General features: G+C 51.0%; 2 pseudogenes; one reads left to right on the top strand and one right to left on the bottom strand.

Moving 5' to 3' along the window:
* Positions 1 to 525: 525 nt before the first annotated feature.
* Positions 526 to 3,178, top strand: LOC144251592 (rho-related GTP-binding protein RhoC-like; annotated as a pseudogene).
* A 1,048-nt stretch (positions 3,179 to 4,226) lies between these two features.
* LOC144251581 (helicase MOV-10-like) lies at positions 4,227 to 14,332 on the bottom strand (annotated as a pseudogene).
* Between the last annotated feature and the right edge of the window lie 11,282 nt (positions 14,333 to 25,614).

The following is a 25,614-nucleotide window of genomic DNA, read 5'->3' as shown; positions in this document are numbered from 1 at the left end:
AAAGAGTGGGTACCTTGGGGCTTTATAAATATTCCTTCTCTTACCTATCAGCCTCCCAGTAAGTGGTTCTGCTAGTATCTGGTTTTGTAGAGGGACTCCTTATTTTTGACTAGGCAGGCGTGACTCAAGCCAAGGGACAATCTGTTCTAGATTATACCTTAGCAGTTATTAAACCTTAAATGTATCAAATCTTGTTACAAATGAAATCTGTCTCATGACTCCAATATGCAAAGCAGATAAAGGCTGGCTTTTCTGGAGGCATCCCTGAACACCTTGCTGAATGTTTCCCTTCAGTTGAGTGTATAACTTTGAAAGTCGTTTTCTGGTTCCCAAGTGGGTTCTTTCACCTCCCACTGCTATATTTTAACCCATTGGAGAAGACCTGTCCCTGCCCCAGAAATTAGGAATCTTAAACTCTGTTTCTTACAGGATTGGTGCTTGGCAAGAATGTGCCAAAGCAAGCCCCCTTTTCTGTTTTCTCTTCCTTTGCCCAGGTTTGTGGAGAGGTTTTGGAGGTCACAGAGCAGTTTTTGTACTACTAGTTTTTTTTTCCCCCAAATCCCTACTGCCTCTTGTTTGCCAGCCCCAGCCATGGCTGCAATCAGAAAGAAGCTGGTGATTGTGGGGGATGGTGCCTGTGGAAAGACCTGCCTCCTCATTGTCTTCAGCAAGGATCAGTTTCCAGAGGTCTGCTTCCCTACTGTATTTGAGAACTATATTACAGACATTGAGGTGGACAGCAAGCAGGTAAGGCCAAGAGCCCTTTCCTATCCTGCCTTGGAACCCTGTTCCTGGTCATGTAGTATGTCCTTCCTTACCACTCTCTCACATCTTTGTTTTATTTTCCTGTGGGAACAAGTAAAATTTGAGAAATGAAACTGCACTTTTAGAAAACCTGGATATATTCACGTGTGGTGGTACATGCCCATCATGCCAGCTACTCAGGAGACTGAAGCAGGAAGATTGATCACAAGTTTGAGGTCAGTTTGGGCAACTTATCCAGACCCTATCTAAAATAAAAAGGGCTGGAGTGTGGCTTATTGGTAGAGTACTTGCCTAGCATGTGTGAGGCTCTGAGTTAATCCCCAGTACCCCAAAGAAAACCTGGATATATCCTCTGGTTCTACCACATACTCGCTTTGTAATCAGGGCCAAGTCCCTTTGCTTCTGGGTTTAAACTCCCCACCACCACAAAATGGTGATGATGGCATGACTTACCCTAAAGGAGTGTGAGAATTAAAGTGGTATTCATGATAGCAATTCATTTGAGATCACAAAAATCAAACACATTTTAGTAATTTTTGTGGGAGAGGGGTTACTAGGGGTTGAACCCAGCAGCACTTTGCCACTAAACTACATCCCCAGCCCTTTTTACTTTTTTAAACAAATTGAGACAGCATCTTGTTAAGTTCCCCAGGATGGCCTTGAACTTGGCAATTCTTCTGCCTCAGCCTCACACATAGCTGGTTTATAGGTATGCACCAGTACACCCAGTTTACATCTTAGAACTTTAAAGAAAAACTCAATTGAGTTTGTTATGACTGTGATTAATATGGTGCCTTGCACACAGCAGGACCAGTGGTTTGAGAGGATCTCTGGGTAGTAGGTTGGGGCCCTTGGGGTCAGCTATGCATTGCCCGTTTGTCAGGTGGAACTGGCTTTGTGCGACACAGCAGGGCAAGAAGACTATGAATGTCTGCAGCGCCTCTCCTATATGGACACAGATGTCATCCTCATGTGCTTCTCCATTGACAGCCCTGACAGCCTGGGTGAGGACTTTGGAGAGAGGGGGTGGAGACGCTTTGGAGTTAGCCATCTTCAGAGGCTGTGGGGATGGAGTCACAAGGGCCACACATTCTCTGCTGGCTCCTTTGTTGTGGCATCTCCGGTGTTTGGAAGGGCTTGGGGGAGGATATGCTACAAGGGACGGGGTTTTGAGGTATGAAGGAGACCATCAGCCTCAGACTGCTATGGGAAGGAAGACCAGTGCTCACATGCTTAAGCCAAGGTACCTGTTGGGACATGTCTGTGCAGAAAACATTCCTGAGAAGTGGACCCTGGAGGTGAAGCACTTCTGCCCCAACATGCCCATCATCCTAGTGGGGAATAAGAAGGACTCGGGCAAGATGAGCATACCAGGAGAGAGCTGGCCAAGATGAAGCAGGTGGGAGGGGCTGCCTGATGGGGAACCGTGGGGAGGAAGGTGCCCTCTGAGGGGTTGCAGGCTGGGGCAGAAAGGAGCTCTCTCTTCAGCCAACTGTCCTGTGTTAAGCAGTCATAGTGGTATCTACCTCCTCCTCTCCCATGTGTGTGCCCTGCTAAGAACCAGAAGGAACCTCAGTATCAAATCAGATGATCGTAGAATGAAGTGACTTGTCCAAGGTCACTTGGCATTTTCATTTATTCCAGTTTATTATTCTGTCTTTGGAATTGGGGCTACTAAGATGAATAAGGAAGTCCTTGTCCATGGGGAGACAGCTTATGTTTCACTTAGGGTATGCAGACTGCACCATCAGTGTACCTGGGAAGGAAGGGCATCATCAATGGCTGAAAAAAGGCTTAGAGGGCAAGGGAGCTGGCTTATTCAGGGTCTCACTAAGCGGTCCACTGACCAGAGGAAGAGTTTATTATAGGAAGCTGCCAGGGTATGGAATAGAGACTATCTTGAGAGGATAATTATATAAGGCAAGGTTTTAAAATGGAAACAGCAGGCACAGGATGGGTTGGAGGGATGATGGAGAAGGTAGGTCATTTAGGAGGTAGCCTACACACATTTAGGCAAAACATATGTGGACCATAGGGTCTGCGATTTGGTGGGAGAGGAGGGGCTAGTCTGGGGACAACTTTGAATGTAAATATGAGGTTTAGATCTCTGCCTGGGGCAGCCCGGGCCTGGATGCTTTGTGGGCTCAAGGCTGGAGGAGGTATTTGTTATAGTTACTATACTTATGGGTGATGTGGTGAGAGGTGCACCTAGCCACCAGCTTCCTCTGCCTTATCTTCTGTCTTCTCAGGAACCCGTCCAATCTGAGGAAGGCTGGGATATGGCAAATCATATCAGTGCCTTGAGTGCTCCACCAAAACCTATGAGGGAGTGCCAGAGGTTTTCGAGATGGCCACTCGAGCTGGCCTCCAGGTCCACAAGAATAAGCACCGGAGGGGCTGTCCCATTCTCTGAGATCCCCACGGCTCCTGATGCCACCTTTCTTCACAGGGGCTTAGGGATCACCCACCTGCCCTTGAGCTCCACCCTTAGGACTCCATGCTGAAGGCTCCTTTTTACAGTTCCCTCATGCCCAGGACTGCATCGTTTTCCTAGCCCCCAGAGTGGTGGCAGGCCTGCCCTCCCTCCCTGTCTTCTGGGAGCTGGGCCTGTGGCCTGCCCTTCTTGAGCAGTCCCTCTCCCTGCTGCCTTGGTCCAGGGGTAGGGCTCTTGCTCCCTTTGGCCCTCCCCAGAGGATGGTCACACACTAGCACTTTATATACTTCTGGCTCAGAGGAGCATTTCTAGGGTAGGTGGATTGGGGTTTCTCCTTTGGGCAGGGGCCTTGTCTCTGACTGCACTTGGTGGGGGGCATAAATAAAGGCCACAGGTTCCAACACGTGTGTGGCAGCTTCCTGTTTCCTTTGTCTGGTTCCTATCTTGGCTACAAGCCCAGAGTCCCATCTCTCTCTTCATTTCCAAGTTGCTTGCCAGACTGGCCCCCTGTTGGCAAAGGCAGGAAGTGGAAGTGTGGAGTCTTAGAGCAGAGATGAGGTCATGCCTGGCTTAGCCTGGGAGGCGGGTGAGGGGCATGGTCTCTAGCCTGGACTAAACTTAGAAACCGGTGGGTGGCTTCCCTGCCCACTGAGTTTCCTCCCCTGGACATGGAGGCTGTGAAGAGATGTGGCCCTGGACAGGGTGTGACAGTCTCACCCTCTTGCAGGTCAGCTTGGGGACACAGGAAGCTGGGGCCAAGATGAGGAGACACCATCAAGAAACTTTTGCATAGAACAAGATTTTTTGTTTTCAGAGTTTTTCTTCCTTCCCCTTCCCCCATAACAATGCTAACAAGCAGCTTGATGTGTCATTCTCCCCAGGAGTGGAAGGGTGGAATTGCTTGGTTGTAAACACCATCCCCCAGCCTTTCTGTCCCTTAGAGGGGCAGCTCAGCTGGGTTCTGGTTCAGGGTTGGGTGCAGCGGGCTAAGGCTTGTCTTGGTGTGAGAAGGCAGGCAGCTGTGTCTTCAGAGCTCATTCCTCCACTCGGGCTCCACTTGCAGGGACAGCCCCCTTCACTCTCCCACTCCTGGGGGAGGTAGTCATGACCATGGGGACCTAGAAAGAAAGGAGGTATGCTTTGTCTTCTTTACCTTCTCTTCCACCACTGTCCCCTGCCTGGCCCACCCTGGCCCAGCCATACCTAAGGTAGAGGGGCTGAGCTTGCTCAGATCTTGAAGTAAGTTCTGTCCGTTCTGTAGGTCCAGTTTGGCAGGAAAAGGACACCCTGTATACCCTCTGTTTTCTTTACAGAACTCCAGGAATCTGTGGGGTACAGAGGTGTTGGCACACAGAGCTGTGCAGGCCTGGATGAGGAGTACCAGCATAGGCTGGAGGCCAGGCCTGGGTCCTGCCACATCTGAGCTTTGGTTGCTCAAGCTCTAAATGTCAGCTCACTTACAAATACGATGGAGGTTTTATGAAGATTAACTGATCCTGAGGATTGAGCCATAAGCAGGTAGTAATGAAGATACAGCTGCCTAAGCTGGGGCTTGTGGCCACCATGAAGGATTACAGGGCAGGAATGCTCACGCTTTCCAGTCAGGGTCATGGCCCAAGAGAATGGGGTTGCCCACTATGATGAGCAAAGCTTTGGCCCAGGTCACAGCCACGTTTAACCTCTGGAAGGAAGAAGTGGTGGGGTCATGGGAAGGAAGGGCCAGAGGAAGGAAGAATTACTGCCACACCCACCAGCCCTCCAACCTTGAGGTTCTTAAGGAAACCCAGGTTAAAGTGCAGATCCAACTGCACAAATCTCTGCTTCACACAGTAGAGATAAAGACCACGCTGCGTTCTTGGCCTTGGAATTCTTCCACAGAGCCCACCTAGAAGAGATAGAGGCAGGGCTTGATAATAGGTGGGTTCAAGGGGAACTTAAGGAACGTCTGCCCCATGGCACTTGAGCTGCAAGGAGGGTACACTGGGCAATTGTCGATCAGTGGGTGAGTGCTGCTACAGGGGACAGGAGGCATTCTCTGGAAGCACAAGCCTCAAGAGTGAAGCTAACTCTGGGATCGAGCCTGTAAAGCCATCAGAACAAAGCAAACAGTGTTGCAAAGAATACAATAACTACAAACAGTGTTTCTGAAACTTTCCTGGAGATAATCAGCAAGTACTTGTTAAGACTATAGAACCTTGGGCCCTAACCCAGACCTCCTGATCAGAATTTTCCAAGGCAGATGTCTCCAAATCTCAAAAGAGTAGATTTCAGGCTTGCACCTGAGGAGCTGCAAAAAATACTAGTGCCCTGGCTCTGCCCGGAGATATCAGTGTTAATTGGCCCTGGCAGTATTAAAAGCACTCCAGGTGATTTTTCTCTGTACTAAGAGTTTCGAATCACCATCTCAGAGCAAGTGTTAAGCTACTAAGGGTGGAGATGAGGTGACAATATCACATGACAGGCGGGGGTAGGCTGTGGCATTTGGACTTCATTCTTAGGGCAAAGACCTCAAAACTGCCCAATCACAGTGACATGGGAAGTTGTTAAACATGCAGGCTTCCTGATCCCATGCCAGAACTATAAGCTGGAGCTTTGAGGAGCAAGAGGATGGGGAAAAACCCAGTTCTCTCCAAGGCAGTGGAGGTGGGACAGAGACATGGGCCAGACTGAAGCAGTGGCACAGGAGTTGAGGTCTCTGATTTTGGAAAAAGAAGGGTACAAAGAATGTGAGAGTGAATGTGAAGTAGTGTGTCACCTTCAAGTCCTTTATGTCATTCAGTCTCCAAAGCTCCCTGTCAAGTTTGGTGATGCAATAATGGATTTTTTCCACCTGGAATGAAGGGAAAGGCATCTTTCTCTGATGCAGTCACCTCAATTCAAGAGGAACCAGGCAGAAAGGAGGCCAGAGAGCTGGGGAGCAAAGAGGGAGGAGGCGGCTGAACTCTGCACTCTTCTGAGATATAGGGCCAGCAGAGGCCAGGGCTGTTCGAGAGGTATCACGTGGGGGAGGACCCATCCTTGCTGGGAACTGAGGGCCTTACCTGCTTCCAGTATGGTGAGATGACTCCAATGCTTCGTTGGCTCAGGCGGGATTTCCCCTTCTTAGAGGAAGGGGCCAGGAGCAGCTTCAGGTAGGAGGTCACCATGGCAGCCTCTTCAGGGTTGAAGAAGGATGGGCTATTGCACTCATGCTCATCTTTGCCCATCACACCATGAAAGATGATGGGAAATCCCTGGACACAGGGTTAGAAGAAACCCTCAGCTGGACTTCCCTGCTTCCCTTCCCTCCCACTCCAAAACCCTTGCAAGCAATAAGGAAGCTTAGGCCAAGGTGACAACTGGAGGGACCCCTGGTGTCCAGTCGAGCCTTTTCCTACCTTCAGTAAACAATCAAGATATGGGGGTGGGGGCCTGAGTCCTGCTCTGTCCAGCCTCACCTGTTGAGGCAGACCCTCTTAGCAGCAGAAGCACTCTCTATCCACCACATCTGCACAGGCCTGTAGCTCTCCATTGTAGTAGAGTTGGTTGGGAATGTCCAGGATGGTGGAATGGGACCTGAGAGGCAGGAGGGAGGGAGAGCTAGACCAAGGCCTGGATTACTTTTGTCCTGCCCTGAGGGGACAGGCTTTAGGCCCACACATGAGTGTCTTGATTCCTGCTTCCTTCATAGCAGGACACATTCACCTGCAAGTTCTCCTGCCAGGCATTTCACACCACATAAAGCAGAACTTGTGGGTCCATAGGGATCCAGTGACCAGTGAAATTATTATTATTTTTTCAAATTACTTTTAAAAACTAAGATTTGCCAGGTATGGTGGTGCATGCCTGTAATCCCAGTGGCTTTGGAGGCAGAGGCAGGAGGATGACCAGTTCAAAGCCAGTAAGACCCTGTCTCTAAAAAATACAAAATAGGCCTGGAGATGTGGCTTAGTGGTCATGTGCCCAGTTCAATCCCTGGCACACCCCATCCCTCAAAAAAAAAGAAAGAAAAAAAACTAAGAAATTAGGGACTCAGCTTTCAATTTTGCCAAGGAAGGTCAGTATAAAAACAATGTATCACTTCCCATTACCCTTATTTGAGATAATATGTTAAATCCAAAAATAAAAGTAGTAAAAACACAATAACATTTCCTTTCTGCAACTGTCCTATTGGTACTCATCCAAGCATTTTTAATGTCTAAACTTATTCAGTAAAAGAAGTATATAAACAGAGTGTGGTTCTGTGTGCTTGTAGGTCCAGCTAGCTATTCAGGAGGCTGAGGCAGGAGGACTGGCTGAGGCCAGCCTGGGCAACAAAGAGACTCTTAAAAAAAAACAAAACAAAACAGGGCTGGCTATGTAACTCAGTGGTAGAATTTTTGCCTAGCATGTGTGAGAGCCTGGGTTCAATCCCCACCACTGCAAAACAAACAACCCTGCCTAGCCCTCTAATTTGATAATATTTTTATGAAAAACTATTCATTTTCTCATTTCTCCTTGGATTGCCTGGAAATGCCATCTGAGACAGACATCAGACACATCCTGGTGTCTGACCACCCCATATCTAGATAATCTCACTAGTCCAGAATGAAACCACTAGCTAAAGGAGGCCTCCGACCTTCCAGTCTATAGTCATTTCTGCATCACAGAGGCGCAGAGCACCAGGAATGCAGACCAGAGCCTCCTGCGCAGTGGGTGTGAAGGCATGGGCTAGCAGTGGAGGGAGATGAGGGTGTGGGCATACCTGTAGTTTCATAGCAGCTTGGTTATGAACTGAGGTGATGAACTTGGTCATAGCCATCAGGGCCCTTCTTGTACAGGGCATTGTAGGTGAGCAGCCGTTCCAGCAGCGAGTACCCCAGCCCATACTTCTGTGTCAGTGGGGACTGCAGCACAGGTCCCAGCTGTCGAGGGTCTCCAGCCAGTACCAGTTGCCCTCCTGGATTGCCTGTTTCCTTAACTTCCATCAGTCCTAGAAGGCAAGGGTGGAATGAGGAGAAAGGTACGTGATGGGATCTCCCCATGCAGGGTGGCACACCTGCACCCCACCCTGAGCCACTCACCTGCTATGGCCACCAGACTCTCAGGTTCCATGCAGTGGCCAGCATCATCAATGAAGATGTGTGTGAAGAGATGGATGGGAAACTGGGCTGATACCAACCTGGGAGGTGTCAGGCCAGGCAGGGTCATCCCCAGGCACCCAACTACCAAACCTGAATGCTCACCCAATCTGGTCCCTCACTCACCCACTGAGAACCCTTCCCCATCTTCCCAGCCCACTACACTTTTATTTACACACACACTCCCCACCTGCTGGCCATGATGAGTGGTAATTAAGACTCAGTATTTCTGCAGTTCCTTCTTGGCAGGAAACTCATACTCCCCCTTTTTCGCATCCCTGTTACACTAGGGCTGTGGATTGTGAAGCAACATGAGGCATCAGCTTGGCTCTACCCATGTCCCCCCTCACTTTGGCACTGGGCCACTTTATAGACAAGAAAACTGAGGCCCAGGGAGGGTTCTTACCCACCCAAAGGTGAGTAACCAAGTCTCCCTAGTTTTCTGGTTTACCCTTAGAGTCTCCCAGACATCTGCCATCGCTTGACCCTCTGCACTTCCCTTACCTTAATGTCCTCAGGTACCATGCGGATCTCCCTACTGGGGGCCAGGAGGCAGCAGATGGAGCTGGGAAGGTGGACCCAGAGCCACTGACAGAGAAGGTCAGCACCCGAGTTGGACGGAGCTCAGGCTAGGATGTGAGCTTTGGGCAAGTGCTTCACCACCTGAGATGCGGACAGGTAGAGTATGAGAAGCAGTTTCCCAAACTCTGGTGACTCACACTGGGGCAGTGCAGCATCTGCCTCCCACAGCCAAGGGAGGCAGTGATATAAAATACAAGTTCTATCCTGGAGCCCTGCTAGTCCAATTAGCACTTTGACGTGGGACAACAACTGCAATAAAACACACAAGTCTATGAATACCGAAATGCAAAAAGTCACTGCAAGAGCCACACAGTGCCCAACCTACCCAACAGTGCTCAACAGCCACACTGACTCTAGCTCCCCACTTTAAAAAAAATGTAGTTGTAGATGGACAGAATGCCTTTATTTTATCCGTTTATTTTTATGTGATGCTAAGGATTGAACCCAGTGGCTCACCCATGCTAGGCAAGTGCTCTGCCACTGAGCTACAGCCCCAGCCCTCCCCACCTCCTTTTGATGGCTGCTGAGAAACAAGAACTTTCAGGGAGATGAAGGAAATCAGAATTTGGGGAAAAAAGCTCCATCTGGGGGAGTCAAGGATATAGGTCCTAGGTTTATCCTCAAGCCTCACCTGCTTAATGGCCTCCACTAATGTGACAGTCTTGCCAGTGCCTGGAGGCCCAAAGATGATGTAGGAGGCTGAACGTGTGGTGTCCATAACGATGTGCTTTAAGGCCTGCAGCTGCTCTGGGTTTGACTACAGACTCCGGTCATACAGCCTGGCAGGGAGGCTAGGAATCCGAACTTCAACTTATCCAGAATCCCAGAGGCCTCTAGGACTCCATCCTCAAGCCCCACACTCCAACCAGCACTGGAGTCCCCTGCCCTCCATCTCACTTGAGCTTCACATCTGAGGGCAGCAGCGGGACCCCACGGGAGGCCACACGAAAAAGCATGGACCACAGCAGCCTGCGCCCTGTCAGTTCCAGGGCCCGATGCTGGACCCGCAAGGGCTGGCGGTTGAAGGTGAAGTTCACCTTGAAGGTCAGCCCATCCACAAATCGGCTCAGGAGGGTTTGGATAGGGAGAAAGGTAGAGGAGCTCCAGTTAGATGGGCCAGACAGTAAAAAGCCAGGACCTCCCTCCACCTCCTTCTGCTCCACTCCCTCTTTCCAAGACTTCCATAAAAGCTCCCTAGGAGAGGTAGCTGCTGGAGTAGCTCAGAGTTCCCTGGAAGAAAAGCCCCTGCCCTGTGCTTGGGATCCACTCATCTTAGGAGAAAGCCTCTCGTCTCCCCTGGCCTGAGGGAGAAGACTGAAGAAGGGTTCCCACAACACCCACCTCATGGAAAAGCTCAGTTTGACATGGTCCAGTTCCACCTTGTGCATGAAGCCCTTATAGGTGATGGGGTCCTCCTGCTGTGTCTCAGAGGACAGAAGGGAAAACAGGTGGTCCCCCCACAGCACTGAGGGGTGGCTCTCAGTCACACCAGGAACCTACAGGGTGTGAACGTAAGCAAGCTTCTGTCCCAAGCATGGTCACTGAAGGACCCAACCCCCAGGCTCTCTAGACCTCTGAGGGACGAAAACTGAGGCTCTGGCCTTCTAACCCAAGACTCAGAGAGCTGCATTTTCCCTGTCCCCCTTCCTCTCCCACCAGACAGGAGTTGTGGGGAGAGGAAGGAGACAACCTTCCCCAGCTCCTCACAGGTGCAGAACTCCAGGGTGCTAGTTTAAGGCCTGGCAGCCGCTTCCCACTCTACTCAGCTGCCCTCTCACCAGCTCAGTTCTACTCTGCCTTTAAAATATTGTTAAAACTCATCTCCTGTAGTCATCTTGCCCTGATCATCCTTGTTCTCTCTTTCCCACCTGCATTTGTGTGGAGAAATTCATTCTCGTGGGTAATTCTGGTCTAAGGTACACACATTCAAAATCTGTGTGCTAGAAAAGGGCTTAAGAATTTTCCAGTCCAGCTCTATGCTTTTCAGATAAGGAACCTATGGCTCCGAGAAAGCAAGGATCTTGCCCAAGATCACACAGCCAGTAGTAGCAAAGTCTAGATTAAAACCCCAATGTCCTGCTCTGACACCATTTTGGGCAAAGGATGCCCACCCTACCCCTTGCTGACCCCTCTGGGACAGGAACCATTTCATCCTTCTTCTAGTTTGCCCTGTATTTAGGAATGGCCTATAGAGGTTGGCTGACTTGAGCCTGCCCTCCCTGAACCTGATCTGAGCCCCAACCTCCAGAGTGAGCAGCGTGGGGTTCTGGTCCACGGAGTCCCAGGTCATGGGCACCGATTCCAGGTCATAGTGCCGGATGTCGTGTTCCATCTGCAGCTCCTCCAGGTGCAGCAGCAGTCAGAGTTTCACCTCATAGTTCCTCCACGTCAGGGCTGTCTCCAGCTGGGCCCTGGCAGTGATGGTTGGGGGATGAAGTGGGAAGGGCAGGAAAGGGACAGGTCAAGCACCCCCATGACCAGAAGCATCTACCCTCTCCCATTTGCAACTAGGAACACACCAGGAATTAGAGAAGACCAGAAGGACAGAGAAATGGATTGGGTCAGAGGCCTTGAAGAAGGGAGCCCCAAGTCTTGCTTCCTCCAATGTCCTTGACCCAACCTCAGACCTGACTTGGGTATCCATGGTAGATCTTATGGCGGAAACATTCTCCCCCAGATCTTCCTTCCATGACTCACACCCTAACCTCATTCAAATGTCATTCTCTGTTCAAATGTCACCTCCTCAAAGAGGTCAGGACTGACTGCTCTCTGTAAAACATCACCAATTCATCCCCTTGTCCTGCTTTGGTTTTACTTTAGCATTACTTGAGTTCTTCAAAGCACTCACCACAATATGGAATGTACAAGATAAAATAAAAGAAATGATCAGTGCTCACTGTTCCCCACCATAATGGGCAAGGCCCATTTGGAACAGCACCTGGCAAGTGGGCATGCTCAGCAAGGGTGAACGAATAGAGCCTGGGAGGCTGGACAGACATCCAAAGCAACAGGCAGGGGCCAGCAGGGAGAGAGGACGGGAGTGGGGTACTGAGGGGAGGCACTTACTTGATCTCAGCAATCTCCTTTGAGGCAGTGAAGATACTTGTTCCCTGAAGAAGGATGGGGAGCAGCTACCTGAGGCATGGGGGTGGATAGTAGGTCCCCAGTTCCATACTTAGCTTCAAGTCATAGCCTTTAGCACTGCAGAAGTGGGGGGAAAAGCTGTCATTAACATTGAACTTGTCACCTTCAAGACTCTGGGAATGCCCCTCTGTGGAGGATGCACAAGGACCCCTGTGATGCCATTGCCAAAGGGTGGTCGGCAGCCTCTGCCCAAGGACATGGAGCTCACTAGCTCATGTGGCTGCTCGGTCCATGGCTGGACCAATTTTGGAAAGCCCAATACTTGGAATATTTTTAAAAATATTATTTATAATACATTTTCATTATTAAAAAAGAATCTGGCAAAAAATTATAATAACATTTTTACCATCCTGAGACAGCCAATGTTAATTTTTTGGGGCATGCAGGCTTCAAGATTAATTTATATTATATATATATATATTTTTTGTTTTGGGGTACCAGAAATTGAACCCAGGGGCACTTTACCACTCAGCCACATCCCCAGCCAGCTACTCACCGGGGCCCAGGAGGCAGGGCAGCTTCTGGTCACCATAGTAGAAGGCAAACTGGGGTGTCCAGCAGAAAGGGAAGAGGTGACTGAGGGTAGCAGATTTGTTTCCTCTGTTCCGGAGCCTCAGGGTCAGCACCTCCTTGTGGTTCAAATCCAGGCAGATAAGGAGCTGCTCATCTCGTGCTTTATGGGGCCCCTGGACTTCCACGTCCACCCCATGCTTCCCGTGAAGATACTCAGCCCTGGGGAGAGTGGGAGTCAAGGGTGGGGGCCAGGGCAGGAGGGGCCTGGGCTGGGGGATGCCCTGGGGAGAGTGCCAGCCATGCTCCCACCCGCAGCCAAGCCCCCCACCTGCTTCCCCCATTCCTTAAGGAAGAGGCCTCCCCACAACCTGAGCAAACTACTCTTTTCTTGGTTAGACAGCCCCTTCCCCCATGCCCTGAGCACCCCTCACAAGCAAGTGTGTGTGCACCAACAAACACACACACACACACACACACACACACGAACACACACCTGTCATAAAAGTTCTTGGCTAGCAGTGACTTGTGGTGCTTGCTGATATCTGAGCTCAGCTTCATTCTCCTCTTTTCTGGGAGCCGCGAGTCAGTCCAGTGGTCCAGTTTGAAGAACCTGACCCGAGTCTTGGTGACAGATTTGCCTTGAGAAGCACTCAGACTGAACCCAGAGATTCCAGTGTGTGACCACAGTGCAGCCTCTGAGGCTCCCAGGGCAGCCTAGGGGAGGGGACAGGTCTCCCAAAGATGAATGGGCACTACCCAGGCAAAAGAGGGAGGGCACAGTGAGTCAAGGTGAGGGGGTGTGACCTTGCTACCTGGGCCGTTACTGCACCTCTGGGAGCCTCGCTTCCCTCCGTTATGAAATGGGAATGGCAGAGCTGGGGATGTGGCTCAAGCGGTAGCGCGCTTGCCTGGCATGCGTGCAGCCCGGGTTCGGTCCTCAGCACCACATACAAACAAAGATGTTGTGTCCCCCGAAAACTAAAAAATAAATATTAAAAAATTCTCTCTCTCTCTCTCTCTCTCTCTCTCTCTCTCTCTCTCCCACACACACACATCTCTCACTCTCTCTTAAAAAAAAAAAAGAAATGGGAATGGCAAGGCTTGCCTCTTTTAAAGGTTGCTGTGATCCTCACCCAAGATAGTAGCATTGCAGCAAGCCACTTAGCCCAGCACCTGGCACATAGAAGACCTCAGTAATAGTGAGTGATGGTTAGTATCACATAAAGTTTGGTTGCACTAAAGTGAGAAGTGCGAGGGGAGTGGCAGGAGGCAGCAGAGGTAGGCAGGGCCCACCTTTCGGGCTGGGGGTGCGTAGGCCCTTACCTGATCTTGAAGTCGGGGTTATAAACGGTTCGCAGCTGCTCGCGATCTGTCTCCATGTCCAGTCCTCGAACGACTAGGAAGCACTGGACCGTCTCCCGGAGCTGCCGGCAGCTGAACATACTGGGCATCGCAGTGGCGGCTGCTGCCCAGGCAGGAGGGTCCGTGGAAATGAAACTGAAAGTCGCCGCCGTGGCTGGAAGTTGGCGGCCCTGCGATGAGGGTGCAGAAGGGGGAAGCTCCCTACCTCTGACCCCCTGCTCCTGCAAGCTCCCTTTCCCCTACCAGGCTTCCCTCCGCCGTTCTTTCCCTACCTGAGCCTTCCCTTCGGTCTCTTCGTCTTATCCCCTCCCTCTCTTCGCATTAACTCTTTCCTAAGGAGTCTGACCCCTCTCTCAGTGCCCTCCCCTTACCCCAAGCTCCCTCCCCTGGCTTCCAGCCAGTATCTGAATGTGGCCATCGCCAAGGGCCCCTAAACAGCCCAGGAGGACCTCTGAACCTCTGCTAGGGATACTTCCTAGCACTGGAGGCTACTCCCGCCCTCCACAGCCTCAGGATTTATTGAAAAGCAGAAGTGCTTTGGGTCAGCTGCAGCTAAACTAGGGAAGCTCATCCAGCACCTCCCAGAGACTGGCAGAGACATAAACCAGCACTCCAGCCAAGCGGGAGTCACGCCCCCCTCCCCCATATTCCCTGCTGGGCTCAGATGCAGGGAGGAAGGCATGAGTCAAAGAAGTTTGGGGTGAAAGAACTAGGAGTCTCTGAGATAAAGGTGCGTATATGTGGGAGAGAGGGACAAGGGGTTCTGCCAGGATGAACAGTCATTTTCTTCACCCCACAGGCTTCATTATGTTGAAAGGCTGGTGATTCTTACCCTTGAGCCACATATTTGGGCACTTAATTGCACTCCAGTCTGTATTGCTCTTTAATTGTTAGTAGTATTTAAGTAAGGGTTGCCCCAGTCATCAAAATAAAATTAGGTCCCTGAGAGCAAGGTACTGTTATGTTAGGCAATAAATGGTTAACAGCAACAGCATGAGTACCAGGAAGAGAAACTGTTTAGAGGAATAAAGGGGTGGAGTGCTAGGAGCCACAAGCAAATAATATGATGCATGGCACTTTCGGTTGTAAGGTGACGCCAGCTAGCCATTGAGATGATATTATTATGTTAAGATTTACATTCATATGGAAATTGGACTCCTGCTGTTCACCTTGGCCTGCTACGCGACTCATGTTATGGGACTCCTGGAGAGTTCCCATTGGTTGGGGAAGGACGGTAGGAGGGAATTCCGGGGGAGGTGGGGGGGGCCGGTTACGGTAGATGCCACCACGTGGGTGGATCGGCTGGCTTGTCTGGCGCCTACGGGGATTGGCAGCATTTTCAAAATAAAGTTTTGTTCCTGCTTGAGTGGCTCGTGATTCGGTGCCCAGCCAGGCTGCAGCAGTGGACAATCAGCCACTTGAAAAATTGTGCTCTATATGTGTAATATGAAATGAATTGCATTCTACCATCATGTATAACAAATTAGAATAAATAAATAATTAATTTTTTTAAAAAAAGAAACACTTAAGGGGCTGGGGTTGTGGCTCAGCGGTAGAGTGCTCACCTAGCATGTGTGAGGCCCTGGGTTCGATCAGCACCACATAAAAATAAGTAAATAAAATAAAGGTATTGTGTCCAACTACAACTAAAAAATAAATATTAAAAAAAAAACGCTTAATAGACCCAAGCATATATTACCTTATAAAATTTAAGAAGCCACGGGTACTTAAATTTAAATTTAGCAGTTGATGTTTCAGTATTTTAACTTTGCAAATTAATTAGATGTCTCCTCTAACAAACACATTCATAAGTGTTTAAATCTAATGTACCCATTTTTAACTTAGGTTACCCATGAAAACTAAGGTATCAAATAAATCTCTATAGTTAACACTTTAACTCACATATTCTTGACAAAGAAAAATCCTTCAAAGCCAATGGACATTTCACTTCAAATATTTTATAGAAACTAGTATTTGGCTGACCACCTAGGAAAACATGTAGGTTATTCATTTCAAAGACATTATTCTTACCCATGTAAAATGATGCTTTAGAAACTAAAATAGACCTTGGAGGGCAAGGGCCAAAATATCGGCTTTTTTTAACAGTACGACCCGGACATGAAAAGCACCGTGCAGTTGGGAACGTTAGGAATAGAGTCCATCAGTTTCGGTGGTCGCTGGACTCACAGGCTCAGGGGCCTCTCCTCCTCCGTGGGGACAGACTCACTCCCACCATCACACTCTTGACTGTTGCTGCCTAGGCCTCTACAAAGGAGTAAGTTTCTTTCCTAGTGTATTCAGAGTTAACCCTTGAATAACAGGCCTCTGAATAAAAACAGCCTAAAGAACAAAGGACTAGAAACTCCAGTTGGACAAAAACAGGACTAATCAGAACAAACTATCTCACTTTAGGTGTGTGGGACCAAAGATGAGTTCACCAGAATAACGTTGAGCTGAGGAAAAGACAAAAGCTTAAAAAAAAAAGTCCCCTCCATAAGGAGTCTAGTAAAGGAGCCGATGGAACATCTGTATCCCTTCAGAGTGGACTTTGGGATCAGATTAGAGTCAGTCCAGATATTTAAAGAATGTGGGAAACCACAGGTTTCTCAGGAAAAGGGTCTTCAGGAAAAGAAGACTTGTGCCCATGGGGATCTTTCCATCTTCCTTCCCTGTCCGTGGGCCTACCTCCGTTTTGGCAGATTCTGTAACTGAGTTTCCCCAGGTACTCCATGCCCCTTACTGGAGGTTTCTCACACACCCCAAGCCCTCCATGTGCCCAGTCCCCCTTCCTGAGAAGTTCCTGCACACCCAGAGCTCCCTGTGTCCTCAGCTGCCCCCCTTTGGGCAGTCTCAGGTCTTTCCATGGCCTCTAAGGGGACAGGACATTCAAGCAAGTTGGAAAAACAGCTTTAGGTTCTCTTTGCTTAAATGTGTCTGAACTAAAAGCAAGGTTTTAGTTTAGCGCAGTCCACCCAAAGTTCCACCCCACACAGACACAGAGATCCCAGCTGAGCCCCCTGCTTGTGAGAAACACACGCACCTGTGTCCAGATCTAAAGAATGGACTGGGACAGAGGCACAGGGAAAGCAAGGCATTAGTGGCAGTCTTGCAAGATCAGTTGCCTATTGGTCAGGGACACACAGATTGGCCACAACCAGTGTTTTCTTCCTAGAGTGCAAGTTCCCTCCCCCAGTTCCCTGTTGGCTGAGCACTCTGGGGTGCACAGTCTTCCCAAATGTCACCTGGGTTTTACTGTCCCCTATTGGGTTATTTAAAAAAAATTTATCTTTAGCTGTCCCCACCTCCCCTTGTTTTCCTGTGGCAAGAAAGTCCCCTTGGATTTAGTGCCTTTTGGCAGAGTTTATCTCTGTTGGTCAGGTGGAGGGGGCTTCCTTCTCACCTCCTGACTGTCGAGGGGCTGTGAATCTTTACACTCGGGTATTAACTGCCTGTAACTTTCCACCCTGCTCTTCCCTCCAGCTGCCTGTCTTACATCCCAAGTCATTTTACATTTAAATGCTAAATACTATGTTTTGAAAATGGGCCACAGGACTTTCTATTTCTCATACATAGTCTTCCCCACTTCTTACACATATAAGAGAATATATGTTACCCACTACACAAGTCAAGTAGAACACCATGGAGGGCTGAGATAGGCTCTCACACCCCAGTCAGCCACACTGGCTCTCACTCTCACTTGTGGCCACCTGGGCACCTGGTCATTCCTGCCGTCAGCCAGCAGCACCCAAAGGACCTGCTCATGATAATCGCTCTAAGACTCAGGAAACCTGCTGTGGTGGAATCGAAGACAGAAATCAATCTGCAGATCGTTGGGCCAAACACTAACAGGAAAGAGAACACACTGAGGGATTCTGTTTATGTGAAGTGCAAAGAGACACATTAATGGTGGTGACAGGGGTCAGGATGGGAGTCATGTGGGTGGTGCTGGGAGGGGCCTGTGGGGGCTGCTCATCACCTTCTGCTCTTTAGTCTGAGTGCCGTGGCACAGGTGTGTTCTGCCTGTGGACGCACTTTTGGCTGTGTGTGTATATGTGCACTTCCCTGTGTTACTTCAGTTTTAGTAAATAGTAAATGCACAAATCCACTGGATATGTTTAATTTCCTGCAAACCCTTAAATGACCCACAGCTTGACTTTCAGATGCCCAGAAGGTGAATCTGTCTGTCCAGTACCTGCATCTACACGCCAGACCTCATGCCGCAAGGTGTCATCCAGACCCCCATCTCCATGCCATGGGGAATTATTCAGAAGTGGATCTCAAAGCCTTCTTACCACTGCTTTTCTGTGCAAATGGAAATGGCATCTGGGACCAAGCTCCTGGGTCCCAAAATGGCATGAAGCAGCTGACCTCACCCAGCACAGGGGGCAGAGGGTCCAAACCAACTGAGGATATGGAGGCCACAAGGACAGGAGAGCTACTGACCCAGACCAAAAGTATTTCCAGGGTTGGACTACCCACTCCCCACCCTGGGCTGGGGATGGAAAACACCCTCACTCATGCCAAGTGAGGCTCTAACACTGTACTTCATCCCCAGCCCTGTTCTCAGGGTTAGAATCAGGGGGGAAAAAAGGAAACAAAAAACAACTTGCAGAAAACAAACATTTTTCTAGTGTTTGGGAAGGAATCTGGGTCACTGTTGTGTTACTGACTCGTTAGGGAAGTTACTGTCCCTAACCCTCCCACCCTCCTCCCCTCCACAGGCTCCCAGATGCCTTGGAGGGACCCCAGGGAAGGTTGACAAAGTACCAAGCCCTGGTGGCCCGTCAAGCTCTCCTCTTCTCCAGCTGCCAGGCCACACGCCCGCCCTGTGAATGTGTTCTGCAGCGTCCGCTCAGCCAACAGCAGGCTGCTGGGTCTAGGTAGCTCCTCATCCCTGTTCCTTCCTCCAGAACAGAAAAGGTCAGGCCCCACAGAGGGCACAAGCACCTCCATCCCCACCCCAGTTGGGGGAGGAGAGAGGGAGGGGAATGAGAAGGAAGGAGGGAGGGAGAAAGAGAAGAAGAAAAGAAATACACAACAGTGGGAGAGAGGCAGGGCAGGGTCCTGGTGGGCCTCCTGGGTGAGCCCCAGAGAGGGGAGCCTGGGCCTGCCTGGGAGCAGCTGTCCCACAGAGCACGAGGTTCAGTCCCAGCCAGCCTGGGCGGCACCACCCTGCCCCCCTGGTGGTGAGCTACCTCTGGGCAACAGGTCCTTCTGCATCCTCCTTGAGGGCAAGGAGGGATGAGCCACTCCCTATCCTACCCTGGCAGGCCCAGGGAGAGCTGCCCCCGTCCCCCGCTCCTCATACCAGCACTGCCTATCAAGAAGGGGCCAACCATCTGCCCAGGACAGGCCCAGGTGACACCACTGTCCAGTTCTGCATTTGTCCCAGACACAAGCATTCTGTGTGGTCACTTACTCTGTTCCAGGCAACAGGATAGAGGAGGGTGGTGGAGGTGGTCCATGCAGGCTGGCTTGGCCACTTACTTGGACTGGACTGGCCTGAGAAGACCAGGCTGGGATGGGGATGGGGGTGGGGGCAGTGCAGAGCTAATTCTGTCACTGAAATCAAGCCAGGTGCCTCCTGGGAAGTCATTGTCCCCAGAAGGGCAGCTGAGTCTAATTTGTAAGAAGCCTGAGGCAGTTAGACCTGATTCTAGACCCTGTCCCCAGTCACCAGCCATGAATCTTGGACAGTTCTGAGTCTGTTTGCTGACCCATAAAATAGGTGCCATAGATCCCTTCAAAAGATGCTGGACTGACCCACTGAGGTGACAGGGTGGGTTTTCTTAGCTGGTGCCAGATGTCCCCACATCAACCCTGAGACCACAGGCCTAGTCCAGCCACCCTCCTGCAAGACAGGCAGAAAGTCCAGATCTCCCTGCAGCTCTTGGATGCTCACTCCTCACCTTCTCCACCCCCAGAGGGACCCGCCCCACCCCACTCGCTGACGAGAATCCCCTCCCAGCCCAGGGGTTCCTGTTACCAAGCGTACCTTCCAGGGAGGCCCAGAGTCAGTTGGCACTGCTCAGTCACTACAGAGAGAAGAGCAAGGGCAAGCACTGATTAAGCACTTCCTGCATACCAGCCATGGCTCAATATGCTTTGCCTGACCCTTCCTGGACTTCAAGCAAGCATTCTCCCTGTCCCAACCCACTGGGGAGGATGCAAAGGCTCAAGGGGCTGCCCCAGGCCACCAGCAAGGTGGGTGAGCCTGCTTCAGACTCTGGTGCTGTGGCTCTGGCCCCTGGGCCTTGATTTGCACCAACCCTAAGGGTCTCGAGGGAAGAGGCCAGGAAATCAGCAAAGTGGACCTTGGAGAAGTTGGGGTCTCAGCACCAGAGGCCTTGCTGTCCATCCAGAGGCTGCAAGGGCTGGGCTGTGAGCCAGCAATTCTGGGAAGCCCTCCCTCTTAGTGGCTGTGCCACTGTCTCAGCCAGACCCCCGCCAAAGTACCCCCCTTTCAAAAATACAAAGGGGGGGTGGCAAGCAAATTTGAGTTTCCACTCCGCACCACAAAGCCCTGAGGGAGGAACTTGCGACTTCGGGGAAGGCAAGAGCAAGCATGTGGGCACACATGTCCCTTCACCACCCCGACAGGCCAGGTGACAGTTGCATTTTCTAAGGACACATTTGGTCAGGAGCCTGTTGAACATCATCTGCCTGCATCCTGCAGGGATGAACTTCCCTCTTCCAGAGACAGTAGGGGCCTGACATTTAACGTGGAGGAGGCAACCCCCTCCAACATCTCTGAACTGGGCCTTAACAAATAGCAGTCACTTCTGAATCCATCCTCCAAAAGGTCACCAGCCAGACACCCACAGAAAACCCAGCCATCACTGTCGCCCACCCGCAGGCCCCTGCCATCCATCCTTCTCCACCCGCGCCTCCTCCCCATTCTGTCTGCCTCGCAGAGCCCCGCACAAGGAGGAGGGCGCCAGGCTAGGGCCTATTGGCCTCCATCCCATATCCCCCAGCATCCTTCCCCTCCCCCCTCATCAAGGGCCCTATTCTCATGCCTCTGACCTCCTGGCCCACAGGGAGGACCTCGAGGTTCCTGGCCCCAGGTGCGCTGCTGCCTGAGGTCACGCATGGGCTTCTCACAGCAGAGGGCTACAGGCTCTCTCTCCACCTGCAACCAAAGCCCCAAAGCCGAGTTTGGCCATGCCTTGGGGACAGACGGGAACCCTAGAGAAAGCACCAGAAGCCTGACCACCTCTCCTGCCTGAATCACCCCCTCCTGCTTCCCCATTTGCAGCAGAAACCACAGGCCCTTGTCCCTTCCCCAAGACAGTGGATCTGCCACACCCTGGCCCTCTGCACCAGTGCTCAGAGGCATACTTGGCTGGGAGAGGTGTGAAGAGACCCTGCTCAGGAATCACCCTTGAGAGGGACACAGCTAAGATGAGAACTTGGCCAGGAGAGAGGGACTGGGGCAGAGGGAGGGGGAGACAGTGCAGCAGCAGGGAGCTGAGAGGTGGGCAGGTGGACGGCCCTGCCAGCACCTCACCCCAAGAACTGTGGGACGGACCCTCTCAGAGCTGACTCAGGACCCGTGTCCTAGCAGCTCTCAGCCTCTCCCCGTCAGAGATCACAGCTGAAGGAGGGTCTGTGACCCTGAACCATCCTTTGAAGGACAACACACCTCTGTGGCCCTCAAAAGTTCTGATCTGTCAAGAGTGAATTTGATTTGGGGGGAATGGCTTATTTCTCTTACCATGATAGTCTCCAGCTCCATCCATTTACTGGCAAATGCCATAATTTCACTCTTCTTTAAAGTTGAGTGACATTCCATTGGGTATATATACCACAGTTTCTTCGTCCATTCATCTGTTGAAGGGCATCTAGGTTGATTCCATAGTCTAGCTATTGTGAATTGAGCTGCTATGAACATTGATGTGGCTGTGTCACTGTAGTGTGATGATTTTAAGTCCTTTAGGCATAGACTGAGGAGTGGGATAGCTGGGTCAAATGGTGGTTCCATTCAAAAGTTTTCTGAGGAATCTCCATATTGCTTTCCAGAGCAGTTGCACCAATTTGCAGTCCCACCAGCAGTGTACAAGTGTGGCTTTTCCCCCACATCCTCACCTGTATTCTTGATAACTGCCATTCTGACTGGAGTGAGATGTGTGGTTTTGATTTGCACTTCTCCAAAGGCCAAATGTTTTCTCTGATATGTGGATGGTAATTCACAATAAGGCAGCAGGGGAAGGGGGGCACTAGGGAAGAATAGCGTTACCTTAGATTAGGTAGAGGGAAGCGAAGGGAGGGGAGGGGATGTGGGGGATAGGAAAGATAGCAGAATGAAACAGACATTATGGATTTATGTATACATGTGAGTGCATGACCAATGTGTCTACAATAGATATCCTCAGAAAAATCAGAAATTATACCCCATCTATGTAAGATATATCAAAGTATATAAATGCAGTCTATTGTCATATATAACAAATAAGAACAAATATAATTATTTTTTAAAGTGCATCTTCACTATTTGGAAACATCTGCTTTTTATACAGACCAAGCTTGCGTCCCAGGGTGGGGAGGAGGAGGTGTCAGGGTGCCAGGGAGGGCTCTGGGTTAAATTCAGAGACTAGAATTCTTTTGTGCTGTGTGACCTTAGGCAATTCACTTTACCTTGCTGGGGTCTCAATTTTCCTATCTGACAAATAGGAATGATAATTAAAATAGAAAGACCTACCTTACAGAGTCACTGTGGAGATTAAAAGTGTGCAGGGTCCCTGGCACATGGCCATCCCCACAGCAGTGTTAGGAGTTACTGTTTGTCTGTGGGTGGACCCCTCCAGAGAGGCACTCTCCCTGCCCTTCCAGCAGGGAAACAGGCCCACACCCATCCCTCACCCCAGAAACTCCCTTCAACTGGCTTCTTGCTGAGAGTTTATCTTAGCTGTGTTGTCTCAGTTAATTTCTTTAAAAGTCCTTTTTTCCAAAAGGCCTCCATTTTATGCTTTTCGTTTTAAATTATGCAAACTAATGCCCTCAGCCTACAGTAGAAAGTGAGCAAAGTAGAAAACACACAAAGAGAAAACCAAGATCCCTGGCCAGAGCTGGCCCACTCCAGCAGGGCCTCCCTCTCCCTCTGTGTGGTTGGGCGCCCAGGGTACACCCACCATCAGTGACCCCACATGGCCATTCTAAGTGACTGCCTGAGAGGAACCCTGGCCTGGTGTTTATGCACTCCCCCTCCCTGGACTCTCCACCCAGCCTTTCAGTCTCAGGTGACCTCCTGTCCTCCTGTAACAGCTCCGCCATCCTGGACAGGGACCTCAGACCTGGCTGGGATCCCCACAACCCTGTGAACTTGCTTCCTGTTTGCTTCTCAGTCAGTTGGGGCCATTGTGAGGCTCCAGGGAGGTAACTCACAATGCCTTTGCACCGCGCCTGGCATACAAGAAGTGCTCAATAAATGCGGTGCAGCTAGGGTTCCTTACTGAACAGAAGCTGTCCTGAGGCATGCCCAGGAGGGCGAGTGGTTGCCTGGGGAGGTGGCTGGGGAGGCCAGTGGGGAGGACAGGTGGACAGGTGCAGGCTCTGTCCACCATGCCCCCAGAAGTGGTGATCTCAGCTCCACATCTGTGGGCCCAGCCACAGGCATCAGCGGCTGTTCGCCGTTAGCAGGACAGGCATCCAGAGTCACAGCAGGTGACTGGGCCCATTGTCCCAAGACCTCAGCCAGAGACCCTGGTTCTCGGCCGGCCGTGAGCCAGGAGGGAGCGGCGGGGAGGACGCAGCCCACTGCGGACAAGCGGTCCCACGCCGCCCCCTGCCGGGCCCGCGCGGCGGTGCAGGGAGAGCGCGGGGCGCCCTGGCTCCTGCCCAGCCATCCTGCCTGCAGCCTCCCGCAGCCACCCCAGGCCGCCCAAGTGGGTGGGAAATTCAAGGAGGTGCGGAAGACTATCCATATTCAGAGAAATAGTATTTTCAAAATACGAAATCACTGCAAGACTTATCCACGATGCACTAAATATTAAACCTTTAAATGGAGACAGGATCAGTATTACCGATTTCCCTCACCTGGCTCAGCACAGCACCGTGGCTTATCTGTCTTTATTTAAAACTTTAATATTTGTTATCATGGAGTTTTTTATTTTGGTTTGGTTTGGGTTTTGTGTGTTTTTTTGTTTGTTTGTTTTTTGTGCCAGGGATTGAAGCCAGGAGCGCTTAACCACTGAGCAACATCCTTAACCCTTTTTATGTTCTATTTTGAGACAGGGTCTCCGTAAGTGGCTTAGGGCCTCGCTAAGGCTGAGGCTGCCTTTGAATTTGCCATCCTCCTGCCTGAGCCTCCTGAGCCACTGGGATTGCAGGTGTGCACCACTGTGCAGGACTATCATGAATTTTTTTGCATTGATTTTGATTTTTTTCAATTGCAGTTAAATGTCATTTATCTTAATTACAGGTGTGTTTGTTTTGGTTTTGGCATCCCCTGATATTTTGTATGCAAGACACATAGAGGCTCCCCTGGAGCTCGCGAACTTTTAACCCCCCAGGTTCCTGCTCCCAGTAAGTTCCACCTCCTCTCTTCCGGGCCTCTGGCATATAGAGAAGGTAGGGAAAGGGACTCTTCCTGAGAGCCTCCATGTGGGACACAGCCTTCTGAAACTTTGATCTAGCTGGACCTGAGTCACCGTGCTGACCTGCAGAACTTGTCTGAAGAATGAGCCATTGAGTCTGTGACAGCAGCCACTGACACAGTGACCTCCAGTGTCCTTACATAGCCCCAGGACCCCTGATTTGGCTCCAGCCAGGAAGGGACGGGCAGGGCAGGGGAGCAGGTGTCTCAGCTTTTGTAAGGGTCACATTAGTCCCCTGTGGCTGCTGTGACAATCACCACAGGCTGGGTGGCTTAAAGCAGCAGAACCCAATTCTCCCACAGTCTGGAGGCGAATCCGGGTGTCGGCAGGGCCTCGCTGCCTCTCAGGCTCTCCAGCTTCCGGTGGCCCTGGACGTCTGTCACGTTCAGGGATCCACAGTCTGCCCCAGTCCCACCAACCTCCCCTCTCCTGTGTCTCAAGTCCTTCTACCTCCCTCGTGGAAGGACACTTGCAATGGCGTTGGACCCGCCCAGATGGTATAGGAGACCCACTGTCTCAAGACCCTTCTCGTAAGCACTTGACCTTTTCCCAAGTAAGATCACGTGTTCAGGTTCAGGGATTGGAATCTGGGATCTCTGAAGCCACTGCTCAGCCTCCCACGGCCCTGTGACATGCCCACTGCTCTCTGGGCTAGGACAGCCCCTGACCCCGAGGTTGGCACTTCAGCTGCAGACAGACCAGCTGCACCCTACCTGCTGGGCCCTTGAGCCAGGAGCACTGGCCCGTTGACCTCCAGGCTCACCCTGTGGGTCGTGTGTCGGGAGGTCACAGGCAGGCAAGGCAGAGCCTCTGCACCAGCAAGGCCCCAGATGGACCTTGGACAACACCATCATCTTCCTCGGGTTTGCATCCTGCTGCCCCCCAGAGGAGGTCATCCCAGGGGTGGAGCAGGACCTGGGCAGCCTCTCTCCTCCAGCCCAGTTCCCAGCTCCCCGCAGCCCCGGACACCACCCCATTGTTCAGACAGGAGACAGAGTCCAAGTTCACGTGGTCCCATCGTTCCATGGGACCTCTGGTGACAGGAGCCACCCCCACAGGGCTGCCCCATGCTCGGTGGCTGATCCCTCCAGATGAACTGCAGCTTTAACATGGATAACTG

The sequence above is a fragment of the Urocitellus parryii genome, unplaced genomic scaffold (genome assembly GCF_045843805.1).
Source record: "Urocitellus parryii isolate mUroPar1 unplaced genomic scaffold, mUroPar1.hap1 Scaffold_114, whole genome shotgun sequence".
Lineage (NCBI taxonomy): Eukaryota > Metazoa > Chordata > Mammalia > Rodentia > Sciuridae > Urocitellus > Urocitellus parryii.
Note: the sequence above shows the minus strand (reverse complement) of the source record. Positions and strands in the feature narration are given on the sequence as shown.